Below are 21,089 nucleotides of genomic sequence, written 5' to 3'. Positions count from 1 at the left end.
GACGCCGCAAGCTTATATGCGTTTGTCAATTTAACAAAGAAATTGATACATACCAGGCTTGTTATCCCAAGGGGAGCCCCTGACATGCTTCAAACCAAACACACTGCTTCAGGTAGAATAAACAAACAGATGTATTAACTATAAAGATAGATTTTGAGTGATTATAAGTCAAAACATAACAAGTCAGATTTGGTCAAATGAAACAAAAGCAAACGCATTCTAAGCTGATCTTAACACTTTCAATGCCCTTACAAACTTAGATGCTTCTCACCACAGGCTGGCTGGTTGCTTTTCAGCCAGGCTCTCCCCTTTGATCAGCGTGTCGGTTGCTTGTTGTGGTGTCTGTAGATGTAGGTGGAAGAGAGAGGAAGAGCATGGCAAATGTCTCTCCCTTTTATCATGTCCTTTCTTCCCTCTTGGCTTTGCCCCCCCCCTCCCCCGCCCCACCCAGGAAAGTCTTTGCCAAGAAAATACCCATTGCCAGCAAAATATTGGCAGTGACAATGTTTCTGTACAAGTTTCAATGCCGCGTTGGTTGAAACTCTTTGGAGAACTTCTGTGAGCACTTATTCAAAGCTCAAACATTGTTTTGAATCTCAGAAATGTTGGCATATTTTATTTTCTTAATGTCCATGTGCTTCTGCACTTCTTGCCTTTGGGCCTAACTCATTGACTTCAATTGGATTCCATTGGAGCAAGCTTTCAGCAGGGACTATGAGCAGAAATACTGAGTATATGTAGTAGAGGTTACTTTCATGGTATTTCTGCCTTACTTTAAAGTAGGAAATATAAGTAACATCCTATTTCCCTCCTCCTCTCCCAAACTCAGGTCTCTAAATCTCCATGCTATCTGAAATTTGCATCTGGCAATTCTGACAGAAACCAAAATTCATTTTTATGATTCCCTGTTTTTATGAAGATTTAATGTGCCCTCTTTCATAAAGGTTGGGGCTACCTGCACTGATAATCGTATGGAAATACCTATATTCATGAGATTTCTGACCCAACTTGGAAAAATTCATAAAAGCATCCCAACTTCTAGATATTTGTCTGACCAGACCCTTTCAAACTTTTGAGTTTCCCCATCACTATGTGATCTACAATAGTCCCCAGCAGTTAAAAAGAAAATTATTGTCCAGATCTACTTATCGTATCAACTTTCTTTCCAAATGCACACATTTCCCAAGAAAGTAAACTTGATTCCTCTATTCAGACTATGTATAGGCTTGGAGAAGCTTATATGTCATAACTTGATGAGTGACTCTATGGCTCTTTCACCATTGTGCTCTATTAATTATGGATACTTGCAGGGACATTGCTGATGTTCATGTGGGAAACCGTCATTCATTTATAGACTTTTAAAGTACCTCTTATCTCCCCTACACTCATTTTTCTTGCTTAATTAGAACTTCAGCATTTCATTAATTCACAAATTTGTGAAAGTAAAATAGATTTACCTAGGTCTCTCATGGAATTAATCTTTGATACACCTGGTCTAATTAGAGGTTTAATTTCTCTGCTATATACAGAATTAAATACACCCTAGGCTGCTTCTGGGAACAAGAGCCAGAAAGGTCTGGGAGATATTGAACAAAAAGCCAGACAGATGGAGTAAAATCTTGTTGAATGGTCATAAAATTTCTGAAACAGTCACACAGGAGACTGTATCAAATATCTCATAGACTGTGTGTCTCCATAGTCGGTTTGTTGCTAGAGCTAGTCAAAAATGTTTCAAGTGCAAGGATAGGATGATCAGTAATTAGAGCAACTGCGGAATTTTTTTTAATCAAAAACTGTTGATCTGTCAAAATGGAAACTTTTTGTGGGGTAGGGTTGGTTTCAACATATTTCTCGACCACTTTTTTTTTTTTTGAAAAATAAAAATTTTATAATTGTCTAAATCTGCATTGACTCTTTCAAAATAAAAAAGTCTGTGTTTCTGGTTCAAAGCAGCTTCTTATTTTGAATCTTAAACTAAGCAGAGTAAAGAAAAATGGCCCAAATCAAAATGAAATGTTTCAAAATATTGAAACACTACATTTCGACTGACCCAAACTTAAATTAGTTTGGGAGCTGTCGATTCCTGAAAATATTCAAGAATTCTATCCTTTAAGTCCTGAGTCAAGATGAGAACATTTTTCAAAATATCAAAAATGTTCGGGGAAGGGGGAGGAGAACCATTTCCCACTTAGCTGTAGTTAATTAGACACATTATTTGGTAAAATGTCCTCTGATTTTGGGTCGAGGCTATTTTATAAATATCAAGCTTCATTGTGGTTCCCGCACATCTTCCCACAATTGATACTGATGAGTGATCCCATTTTAACTCCCACAGTAGTCTGAGAGAAAGGATGTTAGTTTAGGTCTTTATATAGTCAGGAAATGTGCCTTATTATTTTGGGTTCAGAACTATCCCCCTCCTGTCCCCCTCTGGAGTTTTGTTATTAAGTCTGATTAAACACTCTGTTCTTGGAGGAAAAAGGCAGTAGAAGACCTTTGCGTTACAGCCGTCTCGCTTGAGCGCTCTTACCAGATAGACCAAAATAAATGCGGCACATTCTGGTGTGAGCCAACTGTTATAGTTGCTTTCTTGTAACTCCCCTTGAGACTTTTCAGCAGTGGTGGGGGCTGGAAGAGTTGGGGTGGTGAAGAGGCAGTTCGTTCTTTAGAGAAGTATTGTCACATTCAGCGAGTGCATGAGGGAGTAAGATTTTCTTTGGTTCGTTTATTTTGATGGTGGAAGGGGAAGTTAAAATAAATCAGCTTCCAGGTGTTTAGTCTCATTATGAGACTGTTGTGCTATATCCTCTTCTCATCAGCCTTATTTACTGTTTATGGCCTTGATTTAGCAAACCACTAAAGTCTGCACTTAAACCTTTTCCGATTCAGCAGAACATTTAAGTACATGCTTAGTGTTAAGCACCTGCTTAAGTCCCATTCCGATCAATGAGATTTAAGCAGGTGCTCAATGCTAAGCATGTACTTGAGTATTTTTACTGTATTAGGGCCTATAGGAAGCTAGGGTGACTGATTGTGCATTCACAGAAGTCAATGGCAGCACTTTCATTGGCTTTAATGAGTAATGGTTGAGCCATTAGACCCTGATTTGTAAAGGTATTTAGGAGTTGCTGCCCTCAGCATTGCAATGTCTAACTGATTTAAGAGCCTTAGGCCTGGTCTACCCTGGGGCGGGGGGTGAAATTGTGAATAACGTAGCTGAAGTAGACATAGTTAGACCTACTCACCGCAGTGTCTTCACTGCGGTGAGTCGACTGCTGCCGCTCCTCTGTCGACTTCGCCTGCGCCTCTCATGGCGGTGGAGTACAGGCGTCGATGGGAGAGCACTCTGGGGTTGATTTAGCATGTCTAGACTAGACGCAATAAATCCACCCCCGCTGGATCGATCGCTGTCCACCAACCTGGCGGGTAGTATAGACATACCCTTAGTCTCGTTTTCAAAAGTGACATAGGCAATTAGGATTTTGATTCCTAAGGGCCTAGCTTCCTTTTGAAAATGAGATTTAGGCTCCTAAATCAGTTAGGCATTGCAATGCTGAGGCACAGCTGCTAAATACCTTTACAAATTTGGGCCTTAATGTTTTCAATACTTACTGTACCTGCTATTATGTCTGTGAACCAATACAATTTACTTAAAATAAGCCTTTATGAACACTTGCTATTAGCTCTCTCGCGCAGCATTTATATCCTGGTATCTGATCACTAGATGAACTATTCATAGTGAAAAGAAAAGGAGTACTTGTGGCACCTTAGAGACTAACCAATTTATTTGAGCATGAGCTTTCGTGAGCTACAGCTCACTTCATCAGATGTTTACCGTGGAAGTCTGCTGCAGTTTCCACGGTAAACATCTGATGAAGTGAGCTGTAGCTCACGAAAGCTCATGCTCAAATAAATTGGTTAGTCTCTAAGGTGCCACAAGTACTCCTTTTCTTTTTGCGAATACAGACTAACACGGCTGTTCCTCTGAAACCTATTCATAGTGAGTGATTTACAAGATCTGACAATTTTTGGTCCTTTGATTAATATGTGAATTATTTCTGAACATAATTTTTATGAGTGTATATGTTAGGTCACATCCTCAGCTGCTGTAAATCAGGATAGTTCTTCTGAAGTTAAAAAAGCTATATGGATTTACACCAGCTGAGGTTCTGGCCGATTATCCACAATTGTTTGACTGTATTCAATATTAGTTTTCAATCTCTACAATCGGAGTCTCTAAAGTGTAGAGGTTTAAAGCCTCACTAGACAAAACACTGTTGCTTTAATTCTGTGAAATTTCGAAGATGTTCCACTTTTCCCTATGTAAATATTGCACAAGAAGAGTGCTATTTTAAAATTAAAATTGGGATCATTTCCACTGTAGCGTCTGCTTTCTCGAGTTTTGATGAAATGACAGGGAAATTGAAATGAGCCAGATGCAGAGGCTGAGTCAGAAAGAGAACAATGCCGCTTTAGACTGTAAATGACATGGGATCATTCAGACCTGTTTCTGTCCATCAGAATAGAATGGCTTAAAATTACCCAACCCTGCCCTTTAGCAGAGCACAATAGCACACTAATGAAGACATTCCTCAGTCCAGGAATATTGTTTATATAATGTAGAAGCACAAGAGATTTAGCAAATGCAATAAGTTATTAAAAGAAAATAAGTGAGCGACTTGCAGTGAATGTAGTTTGAATTCAAAACTATATGAATTGACTCTCTGCATATGAAAAAAGAAAAGGAGGACTTGTGGCACCTTGGAGATTAACAAATTTATTTGAGCATAAGCTTTCGTGAGCTCCAGCTCACTTCGTCGGATACATGCAGTAGAAAATACAGTGGGGAGATTTTATATACACAGAGAATATGAAACAGTGGGTGTTACCATACAGACTGTAACAAGAGTGATCAGGTAAGGTGAGCTATTACCAGCAAGATGGGGGCGGAGGGGGGGACTTTTTGTAGTGATAATCAAGGTGGACCATTTCCAGCAGTTGACAAGAACCTGAGAGGAACGGGGGGGGGGGGGGGAAGGGGGGGAATAAACATGGGGAAATAGTTTTACTTTGTGTAATGACCCATCCACTCCCAGTCTTTATTCAAGCCTAAGTTAATGGTGTCCAGTCTGCATATGCTATATGAATACTCTAGTCAATTAAGCAATTAAGCAACATTCTAGCGATTGATCATGGTACATAAGCATGTTAGAGGGAAAATATTCAAAAGCACCAAACTTCAATATTGCACATTATTTTTTTATGATCAAACATACAACCCATTTTTAGTGCTATGTACTCATGCTGGAATCATGGCTTATCCTCTTTACTGGAAGAGGGGCCAAGGAACCTTCCTCCTGTGTCCTCTATGAATGTGCCAGGGAGAGCATGCACTGCAGTTAGCTGGCACTTTCAGAAGGGGTACTAGCTTTGACATTAATGGATGTAGAGCTGACTGAAAATGTTTGGACAAAACGTTTGTTGTTGGAAAATACTGACTGATTCGCTGAAATCAATACTGTTTACAGGAAAGGGTCGATATTTGATGAATTTCCTATTTTCAAAAAGATTTTGAAAAGCAGTTTTAAAAGTATTGAAATGTCCCATTTTGACATTTTCAGAACAAAATTTTTCTGGTTTCGGGTTCACAGTGACTTTGTTTTGTAATCTAATTTATCATTTTTTTAAAAAGTAAAAGGGTATTTTCTATTATGCTGGCTATCATATTTGTATGGTATGTATTATCCTCTCCATATATATTAGTTTGCACTAAGCACAAAAATATTATAGCACTTATATATCCTAAATTGGCCTATGATTTTTATATAACCCTGCTCACTTATGCTAAGTATTCCACAACCCCTTCCATTCATTGAAGTAAGGTTTGGCTTGAGTGAATAGGGAAGCTGTCAAGATCAGGGCTGATTAATCATAGAATCATAGAATCATAGAATATCAGGGTTGGAAGGGACCCCAGAAGGTCATCTAGTCCAACCCCCTGCTCAAAGCAGGACCAATTCCCAGTTAAATCATCCCAGCCAGGGCTTTGTCAAGCCTGACCTTAAAAACCTCTAAGGAAGGAGATTCTACCACCTCCCTAGGTAACGCATTCCAGTGTTTCACCACCCTCTTAGTGAAAAAGTTTTTCCTAATATCCAATCTAAACCTCCCCCACTGCAACTTGAGACCATTACTCCTCGTTCTGTCATCTGCTACCATTGAGAACAGTCTAGAGCCATCCTCTTTGGAACCCCCTTTCAGGTAGTTGAAAGCAGCTATCAAATCCCCCCTCATTCTTCTCTTCTGCAGGCTAAACAATCCCAGCTCCCTCAGCCTCTCCTCATAACTCATGTGTTCCAGTCCCCTAATCATTTTTGTTGCCCTTCGCTGGACTCTCTCCAATTTATCCACATCCTTCTTGAAGTGTGGGCCCCAAAACTGGGCACAGTACTCCAGATGAGGCCTCACCAATGTCGAATAGAGGGGAACGATCACGTCCCTCGATCTGCTCGCTATGCCCCTACTTATACATCCCAAAATGCCATTGGCCTTCTTGGCAACAAGGGCACACTGCTGACTCATATCCAGCTTCTCGTCCACTGTCACCCCTAGGTCCTTTTCCGCAGAACTGCTGCCTAGCCATTCGGTCCCTAGTCTGTAGCTGTGCATTGGGTTCTTCCGTCCTAAGTGCAGGACCCTGCACTTATCCTTATTGAACCTCATCAGATTCCTTTTGGCCCAATCTTCCAATTGGTCTAGGTCCTTCTGTATCCTATCCCTCCCCTCCAGCGTATCTACCACTCCTCCCAGTTTAGTATCATCCGCAAATTTGCTGAGAGTGCAATCCACACCATCCTCCAGATCATTTATGAAGATATTGAATAAAACCGGCCCCAGGACCGACCCCTGGGGCACTCCACTTGATACCGGCTGCCAACTAGACATGGAGCCATTGATCACTACCCGTTGAGCCCGACAATTTAGCCAGCTTTCTACCCACCTTATGGTGCATTCATCCAGCCCATACTTCCTTAACTTGCTGACAAGAATACTATGGGAGACCGTGTCAAAAGCTTTGCTAAAGTCAAGAAACAATACATCCACTGCTTTCCCTTCATCCACAGAACCAGTAATCTCATCATAAAAGGCGATTAGATTAGTCAGGCATGACCTTCCCTTGGTGAATCCATGCTGGCTGTTCCTGATCACTTTCCTCTCATGCAAGTGCTTCAGGATTGATTCTTTGAGGACCTGCTCCATGATTTTTCCAGGGACTGAGGTGAGGCTGACTGGCCTGTAGTTCCCAGGATCTTCCTTCTTCCCTTTTTTAAAGATTGGCACTACATTAGCCTTTTTCCAGTCATCCGGGACTTCCCCGGTTCGCCACGAGTTTTCAAAGATAATGGCCAGTGGCTCTGCAATCACAGCCGCCAATTCCTTCAGCACTCTCGGATGCAACTCGTCCGGCCCCATGGACTTGTGCATGTCCAGCTTTTCTAAATAGTCCCTAACCGCCTCTATCTCCACAGAGGGCTGGCCATCTCTTCCGCATTTTGTGATGCCCAGCGCAGCAGTCTGGGAGCTGACCTTGTTAGTGAAAACAGAGGCAAAAAAAGCATTGAGTACATTAGCTTTTTCCACATCCTCTGTCACTAGGTTGCCTCCCTCATTCAGTAAGGGGCCCACACATTCCTTGGCTTTCTTCTTGTTGCCAACATACCTGAAGAAACCCTTCTTGTTACTCTTGACATCTCTGGCTAGCTGCAGCTCCAGGTGCGATTTGGCCCTCCTGATAACATTCCTACATGCCCGAGCAATATTTTTATACTCTTCCCTGGTCATATGTCCAACCTTCCACTTCTTGTAAGCTTCTTTTTTAGGTTTAAGATCCGCTAGGATTTCACCATTAAGCCAAGTTGGTCGCCTGCCATATTTACTATTCTTTCGACTCATCGGGATGGTTTGTCCCTGTAACCTCAACAGGGATTCCTTGAAATACAGCCAGCTCTCCTGGACTCCTTTCCCCTTCAAGTTAGTCCCCCAGGGGATCCTGGCCATCCGTTCCCTGAGGGAGTCGAAGTCTGCTTTCCTGAAGTCCAGGGTCCGTATCCTGCTGCTTACCTTTGTTCCCTGCGTCAGGATCCTGAACTCAACCAACTCATGGTCACTGCCTCCCAGATTCCCATCCACTTTTGCTTCCCCCACTAATTCTACCCGGTTTGTGAGCAGCAGGTCAAGAAAAGCACCCCCCCTAGTTGGCTCCTCTAGCACTTGCGCCAGGAAATTGTCCCCTACGCTTTCCAAAAACTTCCTGGATTGTCTATGCACCGCTGTATTGCTCTCCCAGCAGATATCAGGAAAATTAAAGTCACCCATGAGAATCAGGGCATGCGATCTAGTAGCTTCCGTGAGCTGCCGGAAGAAAGCCTCATCCACCTCATCCCCCTGGTCCGGTGGTCTATAGCAGACTCCCACCACTACATCACTCTTGTTGCACACACTTCTAAACTTAATCCAGAGACACTCAGGTTTTTCTGCAGTTTCGTACCGGAGCTCTGAGCAGTCATACTGCTCCCTTACATACAGTGCTACTCCCCCACCTTTTCTGCCCTGCCTGTCCTTCCTGAACAGTTTATAACCATCCATGACAGTACCCCAGTCATATGAGTTATCCCACCAAGTCTCTGTTATTCCGATCACATCATAGTTCCTTGACATCACCAGGACCTCCAGTTCTCCCTGCTTGTTTCCAAGGCTTTGTGCATTTGTATATAAGCACTTGAGATAACCTGTTGATCGCCCCTCATTGCCAGTATGAGGCAGGAGCCCTCCCCTCACAGACATTCCTGCCTGTGCTTCCTCCCGGTATCCCGCTTTCCCACTTACCTCAGGGCTTTGGTCTCCTTCCCCCGGTGAACCTAGTTTAAAGCCCTCCTCACTAGGTTAGCCAGCCTGCTGGCAAAGATGCTCTTCCCTCTCTTCGTAAGATGGAGCCCGTCTCTACCCAGCACTCCTCCTTCATGGAACACCATCCCATGGTCAAAGAAACCAAAGCCTTCTCTCCGACACCATCTGCGTAGCCATTCGTTGACTTCCACGATTCGACGCTCCCTACCTAGGCCTTTTCCTTCCACGGGGAGGATGGATGAGAACACCACTTGCACCTCCAACTCCTTTATTCTTCTTCCTAGAGCCACATAGTCCGCAGTGATCCGCTCAAGGTCATTCTTGGCAGTATCATTGGTGCCCACGTGGAGAAGCAGGAAGGGGTAGCGATCCGAGGGCTTGATGAGTCTCGGCAGTCTCTCCGTCACATCACGAATCGTAGCCCCTGGCAAGCAGCAGACTTCTCGGTTTTCCCGGTCAGGGCGGCAGATAGATGACTCAGTCCCCCGGAGGAGAGAGTCCCCGACCACCACCACCCGCCTTCTCCTCTTGGGGGTGGTGGTCATGGAACCCCCAACCTCAGGACAGCGCATCTCATGCCTTCCAACCAGCGGAGTCTCCTTCTGCTTTCTCGCCCCAGACATATCATCTGGTCCACTCTCCGCAACGATACCTGTGGAGAGAACATGAAAGCGGTTAGTTACCTGTGTCTGTGTTACTGGAACCCGGACATTCCGCTTACCTCTTCTGGAGGTCACATGTTGCCAAGCTTCTTCACTGGTCTCTTGGCTCCTCTGTGCAACCTGCTCTATATCTGTAGAGCTTTGTGCCCCTAGAAGCCTATCCTGAGTTTCGTCCAGGAAATCCTCAGTTTCCCGTATGCAACGCAGGGTTGTTATCTGTTGCTCCAGACCTTCAATCTTCTCTTCCAATATGGAGACCAGCTTGCACTTTGTACAGACAAAGTCGCTTCTGTCCTGTGGAAGAAAGACAAACATGGCACATCCAGTGCAGGTCACAACAGCTGAACCCCCCCCTTCCATATCACCTTCCTACTATGAGCTTCCTCAGAGCAGTTTGCAAGGCGTAAGCCTCACTGGGCTCCCTCCAGGCGAACTCCCAGGCAAACTCCTGCTGTGTGCTGCTCTGCTGTCCCCGCTGCTCAGCTGGTTCTCCGCCGCTCAGCTGGTTCACGAAGCTCTGGCTATTTTTAAACAGCCAGGCTTCCCTGTCGCAAACAAACAGACACCCTACTGCCCGCCCCCTGCAGGCTAGCAGCCAATCAGACACTCACTCAGGCTCTCACACTGCCCCCCCAGCAGTGCTTTACCATAGCAAGAAAAAGGGAGTTATACTCACAGGCCTGTACTGGAATGTCCCAAAGGAAGAGGACATGACATATGGTTGTTCTGAAGATATGCATTCCAGGCTTCAAAGGACATGAGGCACTTGCTAGGCTTTTACTAGAGTAAAGCAAAGAGATAAGGGATACATCATGGAACCATAAACACAAGGTAGACAACTCACTGGTTAAATCTAATTTCAGATGGTGTACATACTGCCTTGACTTGTAAACAGGTTGGGTATTAAAAAAAGATGGGTTTCGGGGTGTGACTTTGGGAGCACACCTGCATACATTGAATGGAACATCACTGCATGAGAGAGCTTCCCAGAACCTGGTGTCATATAGAAACTTTTCCTGTTCTAATGTCATGTATATGCTGACACTGGTTATTGGATCTCCTGAGTGTATTTCATAATGAACCAAATTGTGGTTAAGGAACTGATTATACAACTTAACAACGGCTGAGATGGAAATGGAATATTTTTGAAATGTTTCAGTTCATGTGAGCTGAATTTTTTTTTTTTTTTTGGTTCACAAATTTCCAGATTTCTAATTTTTGCCCTGATTTGGGATTTAAAACCTTGACATTCTTGCAACACAGGAAAACCATGACCGGGATCAGCTCTAAGTGTAAATTCTGATGTGGAAAGAACTCTACATGAACTTTCATTTATTTAACTTATAGCTAGGCACACAATGTTCAGAGTCTGTGTGTGGTGGTTTATAAATAATTTCTAACACACAGACAGTACTTACCAGATCTAAACTGCACATATACAGCAAGGAGAGAGATCTTATTGCCAACTTCTGTTCTTCACAGAGCCCAGTATAAAACCAGGAAATGCATTACCAAATAGACTAGTCCACATGTTGCCCTCTTAAGTTAAATGGGTTGATACTAGGGATCTAAAAGTAATTGTGAGAGGGAATCCTTTTCTCTGCCTGGTGGCTTAGGCCTAAACTACACTAGAAAATTAGGTTGGCATAACTACATCACTCAGGGGGGTGAAAAGTCCACACCCTTGAATGTCATAGTTAAGCAGCGTAAGTCCCTATGTAGACAGCACTAGGTCTTTGGAAGAATTCTTCCGTTGACCTAGCTACTGCCTCTTGGCATAGTTAATGGCATAGCTAATGCGAGAGAGTTAATAGGTAGTGTACGCACTGAAGCATTTCAAGGATGTAGCTGTGCAACTGTAGTGTTTTAAGTGCAGACAAGTCCGTAAAGTTTGACCCAATTCCTATTAATATCAATAGATGTTGAATGAGGCCCTTTGGGAAGAGGATCCTGGGTAACATTCTGTGGCCACTATTAACAGCCTGGGAAACATGAACAGGAGAGGATATTATGTGCCCCTGTTCCAGAATTGGAAGGGTGATGCCCACGGGCCCATACAGTAGCAGTTTTTCAGGTGCCTGCAACCTCAATCCCTCTGTGCTGCCAGAGCTTACCTGCATGTTCTTTCCAGCTCACGCCCGCCCTCTGTGCCACACAACCATGCTGGGTCTGTATTATTTTGTGCTACGTGTGCCCATGGAAGGATGGGTCTAGTCGTTGGAGGCTTTATAAGGTACCATAGCGTGCACACTGTTTTCTTTATAGTCTTACAGACAGTTACAAATGGGCTTTTTATGATGTTGTCCAATGGCGCGTGGTTTGGTTGCAAAAACAAATACATAGTTGCAGTTCAGCCCCTCCAGATGGGATCACAGTCACGGTAGGCCAGTTCTTTTTGGTCTAATACTCTTGACCGTACCCTTTTAAGTAATTCATCTGCAACTCCTTTCATGTGACTTATTTTTACAATGCCGTGCCCACTTAACAGAACGTGGAGATAATCTAGGGAGGTTTCTTTTGCAATGCAGAGATTGTTTTTCTGTTGTTCTGAAAGGACACCTCTGGGGGGTAGCTTCCTTTTGAGATTTCTTTTATAGTTCTGTGCAGCTGCGGGGGGAGGGGGAGAAAACATACACAGAAGCCGATTTCAGACATTCCTCTGAGTCTCCACAGTAGCCTTATTAATATCTCTGATGATGGAAAGTGGCTAACTTAAATCACTTGAAGTTACACCAAGGAGCACTAGGAATGGAAGAAGATTTACAGACCATGGGAGAGGTTCTGAGAATGAGGAGATGAGTGGAAGACTCCCATTTCCTAGTTCGTTCATACAGTTCATGTACATTGGAAAATTGGCTGCTAGAATTGGTACCTGAAATATAGTACGTATAGCTCTCTGAAAAGCTGCCCTTGGATAAAGCTACTGCCTATTTTATGGAGTTGCATGTTTTCAGAAGCCTGCCATTCTTTTTGGCTTGAGACTTCGAAGGGCATAACTCAACTTTTAATTGACAGGGGTTACAAACAAACTTATTATGAATAGGTTATTCCATAATGGTCTTCTATATGGTTTCTTACCCTTTCTTCTGATGTGCTGGAACTGTTGGAGATGGGCTACAGGACTAGATGGACGTCTGAAGGCAAGTTCTAAATCCCTATATTCCTTCAGAGTCTCTCAAATCCCACTTCTTCCATGAGGCCTATAAATCCTAATGCACCAACCCTAGCACAGGATCAAACCATACCCCTAAGCAAAATATAGTTGTAATAAAAATGTGCAAAGCAACAAGACATCTTAGATGTATCTCATGCTCAGTTAGTTTCCCACCCCTTCCCTTGTCTGTGTATCTTCTTAGTTAAATGATGGGCCTGGATTTTTTTTTCTTCTGCCAGAGCTCTACACTGCACAGGAGGTGGGTCAGGCATCAGGAAGTTGTTTGCAGTTCCCTGATTCTCAGGGTCAGCTTCAGCAAGTTGCATCTCTGGTGACTGGTGCTTAATGAACTGTGTAGAGTATCTGATACTACAAGTTCCTTGCGAGAGAGAAATGTCCTCTGTGTGAAGCACTGAACACCCAGTTGGAGCTATATAAATTATTCTTCTTAATAAAAGGAATGCAGGAATAGACACTTAGAGCCTAATTGTAAATTATTCCAGTTAATGATGCCTGTTAGTGATGGGTTAATTTAACATGGCTCCCTTAATGGAGTCTGACTATAATTTGAGCATTCCAGTAATGCTGATTATTTTTGATAGAATCCTAGGTAGGCAGTGTCTAGAAAGAGAATGCTAAACTCCCCCCTCCCCAATAAATACAAAAATAAAGGATCTCTTTTTTATGGATGAAGTTCATTTTAATATCAATAAAACCATTCATTTTATATATGAAAATGCATCAGGAGATTTTAACATATAGGCAGATTCCTCAATGAGAATACTTTATGCATGAGGAAATGTTAATTTGGAAAGCAAAGACGTTTATCCAACAATGAAGCAAATACAGATGGAGACAATCAGACACGAATACCAGCAATATGTGCAAAGTCAGCCTACGGTGGATTATACCAGCAGGAATTCCCAAGGGCAGGCTGCTAGCTGAGAGGTTTGCTGAACAGAATGGCAAGTTATTTAGTCAGTGTCAGGCTCAGCCATGACCTATCACTTTTCTTCAGAGAGATGTGACATCTCAACTGGTTCATTCCAGTATCTCTTGAGATTAGTCTCTGTTTTTTCCTCACTTTACAGCTAAGGGAGAAAAAAAACCTGGCTCCCCATTTGAGCCTAGACCATACGTTCAGATTCCCTTTAATTGAAAGGTGGATGGATAGTATGTCAAAAGACATTTAATTACAGTGAGACACTGCAACTTGGAATTTTTGGGCTAAACAGACATCTTGGGACTGATGCAAGGGACTGTGAGGGAATAAGGAACCCCACCTCCGTTCATCTTTGTGGGCTAAACCAGACATGGCTGTAGACTGCATGGCCACTTACTTCTTCCCTGGAGCAGGTAGGTCAGGAGCGGGCAGGGGAAGGGAGAAGGCTTGGTTCTACTTCTCTAGGTGGGAGGTGGGTGTAATAATTGGCTTCTGGTATAGTCTAGCAGTAAATTACTGCTGGGACACTTTTTGGGGCGGGAGGCTACTTGAGGTGTCTGGGGTGAATCCCTATCAAATGCTTACAGTGTGAGAAAGGCTTGTCTGTGCCCACCAAGGAAATCCTCCCAACTCCGCTAGATACACAAGCGCTCCACTCTGACTCTGCAAGCTAGCAATTTACACGCCCCACTTTGTTCCTCTCAAATGCCCAGCCCCTTGTCTTCTGGACACCCACTATATGCATCCGATGAAGTGAGCTGTAGCTCACAAAAGCTTATGCTCAAATAAATTGGTTAGTCTAAGGTGCCACTAGTACTCCTTTTATGTTTAGGAATACAGACTAACATGGCTGCTACTCTGAAACCAACCACTATATACACTGATTCTCTGCCTCCACGGAAGTAGTGCATCACAGTTTACCAGCTTCACCTCAGTTCAACACTCTCCCTTGCACAATTCGCTTAGACAGGTCTATAGTAAAACCAAACTGAAGTTTGTTTAGCCAAGTTAAAGATTCACTCAAAAGCAAATAAGATTTGGAAACATAAAGTTACAGGTATAAGAAAAACACAGGCCACAAGCTATTGCCTATACTTATTAAAGAGTTACTTTCCTGTCTAATAAGGTAGTTCTCACCCAATGATCAGACTTTCTCGTGCTTGTCTAGTCTAGGCCAGAAAATTGGGATCCACTTTTTGTAAGACACTCCCGTTGGCACATTGGATAACATTTATACCCTCTTTCCTTCTCTCATACAGTCACAGACCTCTCTGTCTTTGTCAGTGCTCACGTCTGTATTTTCCCCAAACTGGACGCACATGGTTGGGCTGGGTCAACGGGTGTTGGCTGTTCTCAGTCTTGACTGAGTTGGCGCTGCGACTCGCCCTGCCTCAGGTGAGAAGTTTCACCTCCACCAGTTTTGGAAACCAATATGCTACATAACTCTAGAAATTAGATGTTTTCTATACAAACATCCTGCAATAACCATGATAAACTGCCAGCATTTGGTAGAGGCCACACATGACCCCTGTAACAGAGTTAAGACTCACCAGCATGGCACCTCCTGCTGGTTGTTTGAGAATTAGTTCATACAGTACTCAGAGCACCTCCTGGTGGCCAGTGTCTCTCCTGCCTCAGGTCCCTGTGTTCCTCCCAGACCACAGTGCTCCTTACCCATGGGTTCTGCCCACTGCAGTACCCCCACATGCTGGGTCTCCTCTCCCAGGGGAATCCCCAACCCTCTATCCCCATCTTGCCTCAGTGGCTACTGCCAGTCATCATCTAGCCCTCTCTCACTGGGGCAAACTGCAGTCTGTAAAGGCCACTCATCACTGGCAAGGGGGTCAGAGCAGCTGCCTCTGCCTATTCCCAGGCTGCATCTCTGCAGCCCCAGGACCTGCATAGGCCTTTATCAAGGCCTCAGCCTGGGGAGTTGCCAGGCTGGAGCTCCCCAGTTCCTCTTGCCTTGCCTTGCCTTGCCTTGCCTTGCCTTGCCTTGCCCTGCTTCAAGTGCCCTATTCCCAGATAGCTAAGTCCTCCACAGCTGAAGAGAGACTCTAACCCAGCTTCTCCCTTAGGCCTTCTTATACTCCCCAACCCGGCCCTGATTGGCTGCCTCAAGCCCGCTCCTGATTGCCTCCCTGGGGCAGCCCTTTCCCAGGGCTGTTTTTAACCCCTTCCACACTGGAGCAGGGTGACCGCCCCGCTACAACCCCCTTCAATGAAATATCAAGAAGGTGGTCGGACACAGATGTAATATACCTGCCAGGGCATGCTTGGGCATATCTCTGTCAGAATTACCTACTTGGAGCAAAGAGAAGCAGAGAAGAAAAGTTTCAGAGTGGGAGCCATGTTAGTCTGCATCAGCAAAAAGAACGAGGAGTCCTTGTGGCACCTTAGAGATTTAGAGAAGAAAAGATGACTTACGCATGTCTGTGTCACTGTGTGTCCCAGGGCTACTGGAGTAATGCAGTTTTGTACTACCCCAGGACCAGGCCTGTTCATAAAGTCATAATCCTGCCCATAATAATTAAGGGCCGTTACCTTTGTACAACTTGAGTCGTACCTTTCTGTGTAAGATTATCATTGGGATTACAGTGGAGTCAGGTATTGCTCAGTGAGGGTCAACTGACAGAATCTAGTCCTCTTAGAATCCAGCCAGAGTCCTGGCTTTTTTTGCATTGAAATTCAGTAGGAACTCAGGTAATCTACCTGGTCCCCTTTGTGTGGTCCCACTGGGATTATGTGGCATTACTCATGAGAGTAATACCGCTCAAATGCATAAGCGTTTGCAGGATCAGGGCTTGAAGCCGAATGGATTCAGAATCACTAGGAAGTATTTTCTTTCCTGTTTGGGGTCACTCAGTTAAATCCTGGTAATGGAACCATGCCAAATGTGCAATAGAATTACATTTTGAGCTCTCCTTTACCTCTGCAGAGTATTATCTCTTCGAGAACAAAAAGAGATACAAATTAGAGTTGGGTGAATAACTGATTTTTCGATTGAGTGGCTGAATCAAATACTTGGGGGGAAATGTTTTATATGTAACAATTTTTTTTAAACTTCTTGGTGAAGCAAAAAATTAAAATATCATTTTAGATCAAACAAAACATTTGTTTGACCTGAATTGTAACATTTCATTTTGTTTTGAGCGGTTTACATGTGTGTCAATTTTTTTAAATAACGTTTTTAGGGAAATGATGAAACAAAATATCTTTTTGAAACCACAAGTCGAAATATCTTGTCTTGGAAAAGCTGAAACAAACCATGTTAACCATGCTGATTATTTTTTAAAACCATAACTACTTGCTTAAATCAACCTGAACTTGCAAATAATTTTGGTTGCCCCGAATCTGCATTTTTTCAACCTCTCCCCCACCCGCCCAGTTGCCCAGATATTCTACTCTGCCGTACTCTGAGAATAAAACAAAATCTTCCTCAAGAAGAGGCTGCAAAAGAACATTTAGGATCAATCCAGCTCATACTGAAGTCAGGAACAAAACTGCTATTGACTTCAATTGTGCAACTTTGGATCCATAGGAAGAGGGTATAAGTGATATGGCTAAACCAGGATGCGGTCTTAAAATGTTGTAACAAGTTAAATTGTTCCAATTGGCAGGCAGAAATTAGAAATTGAATTTGGCTAACATTTTTCCCAAAGTGAGGAGTGATTTTTGGGTGCCACAATTTTTCTGTGCCCGACTTGAGACACTTGATTTTGGGCACCCAAAATGACCCAACAGGGTAATTATCCCTTTTTTTGAAAATCTTGTCCTGATGACTTTTACGCTCACTATGCGAAACATAGTACACTTAGCTATTACATTATATTGAGATTATCTGTAGAAATGTTGTAGCTAGGAAGGAGGAAAAGGGACATATATCATTTTTATAATTTATATAAGTGAGCCCCTTATAATGGTGGTGTTTGTATGCAAAGACAGAGGACAACTAAGGACTCCAGTCAATCATATCTAGACAGACCAGAGAGACTTAGAAAAACAAGCACATGATAGAACTATATCTTAGAAATAGCTGTGGGGCCAGGTGGGTGTATATTAGTTACACTGCTCTACACGGCTCTGAATCTGGCTTCCCCAACCAGTCAAAACTTGCATTGCAATTACTTGCTCTTGCCAGAGCAGCACAAAGCAGCTGGGATGTTCCTTTAGTTATTAAACACTGACTCTGTGTAAAGAGAATCCAAGTACATAAAGCTCTCCTGCAGCAAGGTCCACAACGCTCCTCTCTGAGTAACAGGCAAAGGGAGATATGAAATATGACCTGCTGTCCTGCCGTGGGGATGTGAGAAATGAAGAGACGTGCTTGGGGCCATCATTGTGCACTTCCCATCTTCGGACCGACAACACACACATCTCAGTGCCTGCAGTCTCTAAAGAACTGTCAGCTGCTAACTACCCATTTGGCCCCAGGCTTCCTGGTGCTGCACCACATCATGTCCAATGACATCAAGAAGGATATTGCTTTTCATTCTGCTGGAAGGACTCTGCGGGAACATCTCCTCATCCTGAAACCTTTTACTATTGCCAGTGAGCAGGTCAGTATTTAAAAGGCACCCTTAAACCAAGTCACCCTACTGTCCACTTGTTGGAAAAAGAGAGAAAATGAAGGAGCTCTTAACAAGTCTCTAGGCCTTACATCAGCAATGGAGGCTAATCAATGTACAGTCCCAGGTTTCTCTGGCCTACGCGGGACAAACGAATACTCTGGGCCGAGTCCTGCAATATGGTGAGCACCTCTTGCAATTCAAACATAGGGGTTCAGTGGGATGTAAGGGGGACATAGGCCTTGTGCTGGCCCTGTGCACAGAGATGAATTTCACCCTCAGGAGCTTGATTCTGTCACCATTATTACTTGCATCAAGTAGTACCTTGTTCTCTGAGGTAACCTTACCAACCTCAGTGGGAGTAAGGTGTTATTTCCTGTGGATAAAGGTGAGGAACTGGGCACTAAAATTTACAGAAAGGAAGAAAAAGAAAATAAACAGCAGCCATGGAGAATGAACTAGTATCACCCCCTTTGGTGTGCTCCCTCCAGGTCAAGGCTGAGTCATGTTAGTGGTCCATTATGGGGGAAACTGGCCCTGCCACTACCATGATGTACCTGCTCTATGGATCTCTAGAGGTCCCAAATTTCTGGTGCTTTTATCTCCGTGTAGCCAGCTCTTGTGGTCTGATAGTGAGATTCCTGATACGTGCTATGTTCTTACAGCTCCAGCCCCGGAAGCAAGCAAAGAGGTGGGATTACCAATACTGTAACCTTTTATGAACACTATATTAAGTTTTAGAAAAATGGCCCACCATAGTTTTAAAAAAAAATGTTAGAGTTTCATTTTTAATATCAAAGCCAAATCATTAATATCAAAATCCAACACAAGTTACTGGGGTTAATAGAGGAGTGACTGAATGGAATTATTTGGTCTCTGTCATGCAGGAGGATAGCATACATGATTTTATGTTCCCTTCTGGCCTTAAAATTATCAATCTACATTAGGGTTTTAAACTGCTGCCCATCACCATAGTATCTGAGTCCTTTCCATTTAAGCAACGAGGAGTCTGGTGGCACCTTAAAGGCTATCTGATTTATTTGGGCATAAGCTTTTGTGGATAAAAAACCCACTTCTTCAGATGGATGGAGTGCATGCATCTAAAGAAGTGGGTTTTTTACCCACGAAAGCTTATGCCCAAATAAATCTGTCTTTAAGGTGACACCGGACTCCTCGTTTTTGTGGATACAGACTAACACAGCTACCCCCCTTAGACTTTCCATTTAAGTGACCCCTCACTTTGAGTGGGAAGGCTGATATTTTGAATACTAAGGGATGTATTAATGGATATGTAATTTATTCCAGAAGGTGATGTAAGTTCTCTAACCAAATTTTTCAAATGCTGCAAGTCAAAAAGGACAAAAAGCCAGAGTCGATTGTGACTCAGGAGAATTGGAGGGGTATGAACTTAATTATTTTTGCATTAGAAAGCATATTCCAGCATTAGAACACTTCTGAAGCTTCAAATACATACATATACTTTCAGTACAGAGCTTTAACTTTTACATCTGAATCAGTAAATCATGTCAAAAGTGGCCGAGGAAATGTAAAGAAGGATTAAGAATGTCTGTTGTTTTTACAAAAGTGAGTCCTCGTAGCTTTGGTAGATTAAGAACATTTGTTGGGCCAAATACATTCTTGACTTCACTGAGATTATACAGGGATGAATTTAGTCCCTGTATAATGGGGTATGGGAATTTTTCGTTTTTATATTTTAACTCCATGAGGGTTCAAATATATCAGTCAGATCAGAACAATTCAGGTGACTACTAGAGGGTTTTTTAAAATGCCTGGAAGCCTTGCAAATTTAAGAATATTCAACAGAGCAGAAGAATGGCCAATAATTGCCTACTTACTTTCTTTGTCGTGGACACTCACCATTTTCATAAAATTCCAGAGGCGCCCATGGCAACCAAAATTTCCTTGAGTACTTGTTTTCGGTTCTACTGCAAGCTTCTTGATTGGGCACCCACTCATCTTTTATATTGTCCTCTAGCTCAGTGGTTCTCAAACTGTGGTCAGGACCCCAAAGTGGGTCGTGATCCCATTTTAATGGGGTCTCCAGGGCTGGCTTAGAGTGGCTGGGGCTCAGGGCCAAAGCTGAAGCCCAAGCTCCATTGCCTGGGGCTGAAGCCAAAGCATGAGAGCTTCAGTCCTTGGTGGAAGGGCTCAGGTTACAGGCCTTCTGCCTGGAGTAAAAGCCCTTGGGCTCAGGCTTTGGCTTTGACCCCCCAGCCTGGGGTGGTGGGGCTCGGGCAGGGTCAGGCTTTGGACCTCCATCCTGGGGTCATGTAGTAATTTTTGTTGTCAGAAGGGAGTCGCAGTGCAATGAAGTTTGAGAACCCCTGCTTTAGCTAATAGGTGTAGTCACTTGGTTAGTAACTGTCTACTCAATTACAAGTCCTGTTTATGAGGGTGACCCCTTTTTCCTATGCACTTAAGTGCATTAGCCATTTGCTAGCTTGCAGCAGCAGAGTTTAGGGTTTAGGTTCTTTTACAGATACGTTCAGGAGAGAAGCTCAAACTTCTAAGGTTATAGCTTCCCAGTGTAAGAAATAGGGCACAAAGAAATACAAGAAGACTCAGGTACTTAACCCTTTTTTCTGCTCCCCCAGTCATGTTCCTACTGATTCTCCTGACACAGGCTGGCAGGGAAGCATCACAAGGGGGCTTAGAGGCAAGAAGCAGCCTAGAGAAACAGCAGCATGTCTGAAGAAGCAGATCTAGTCCCTGACTGGAGCCCAGAGTGAAAGGAGCCCTGAGGAAGGAGCATGCAAACCTAATTCAAGGAGCAGATTATGCTCCTTGGAGAGTGACCCTGAGGGAGGGCCAGTAAGGATACTTCAGTGGAGTCT

This window comes from Lepidochelys kempii, chromosome 5 (assembly GCF_965140265.1).
Source record: "Lepidochelys kempii isolate rLepKem1 chromosome 5, rLepKem1.hap2, whole genome shotgun sequence".
In the NCBI taxonomy this organism is placed as follows: Eukaryota; Metazoa; Chordata; order Testudines; family Cheloniidae; genus Lepidochelys; species Lepidochelys kempii.
The sequence above is the reverse complement of the archived record's forward strand: the minus strand, read 5'-3'. Positions refer to the sequence as shown.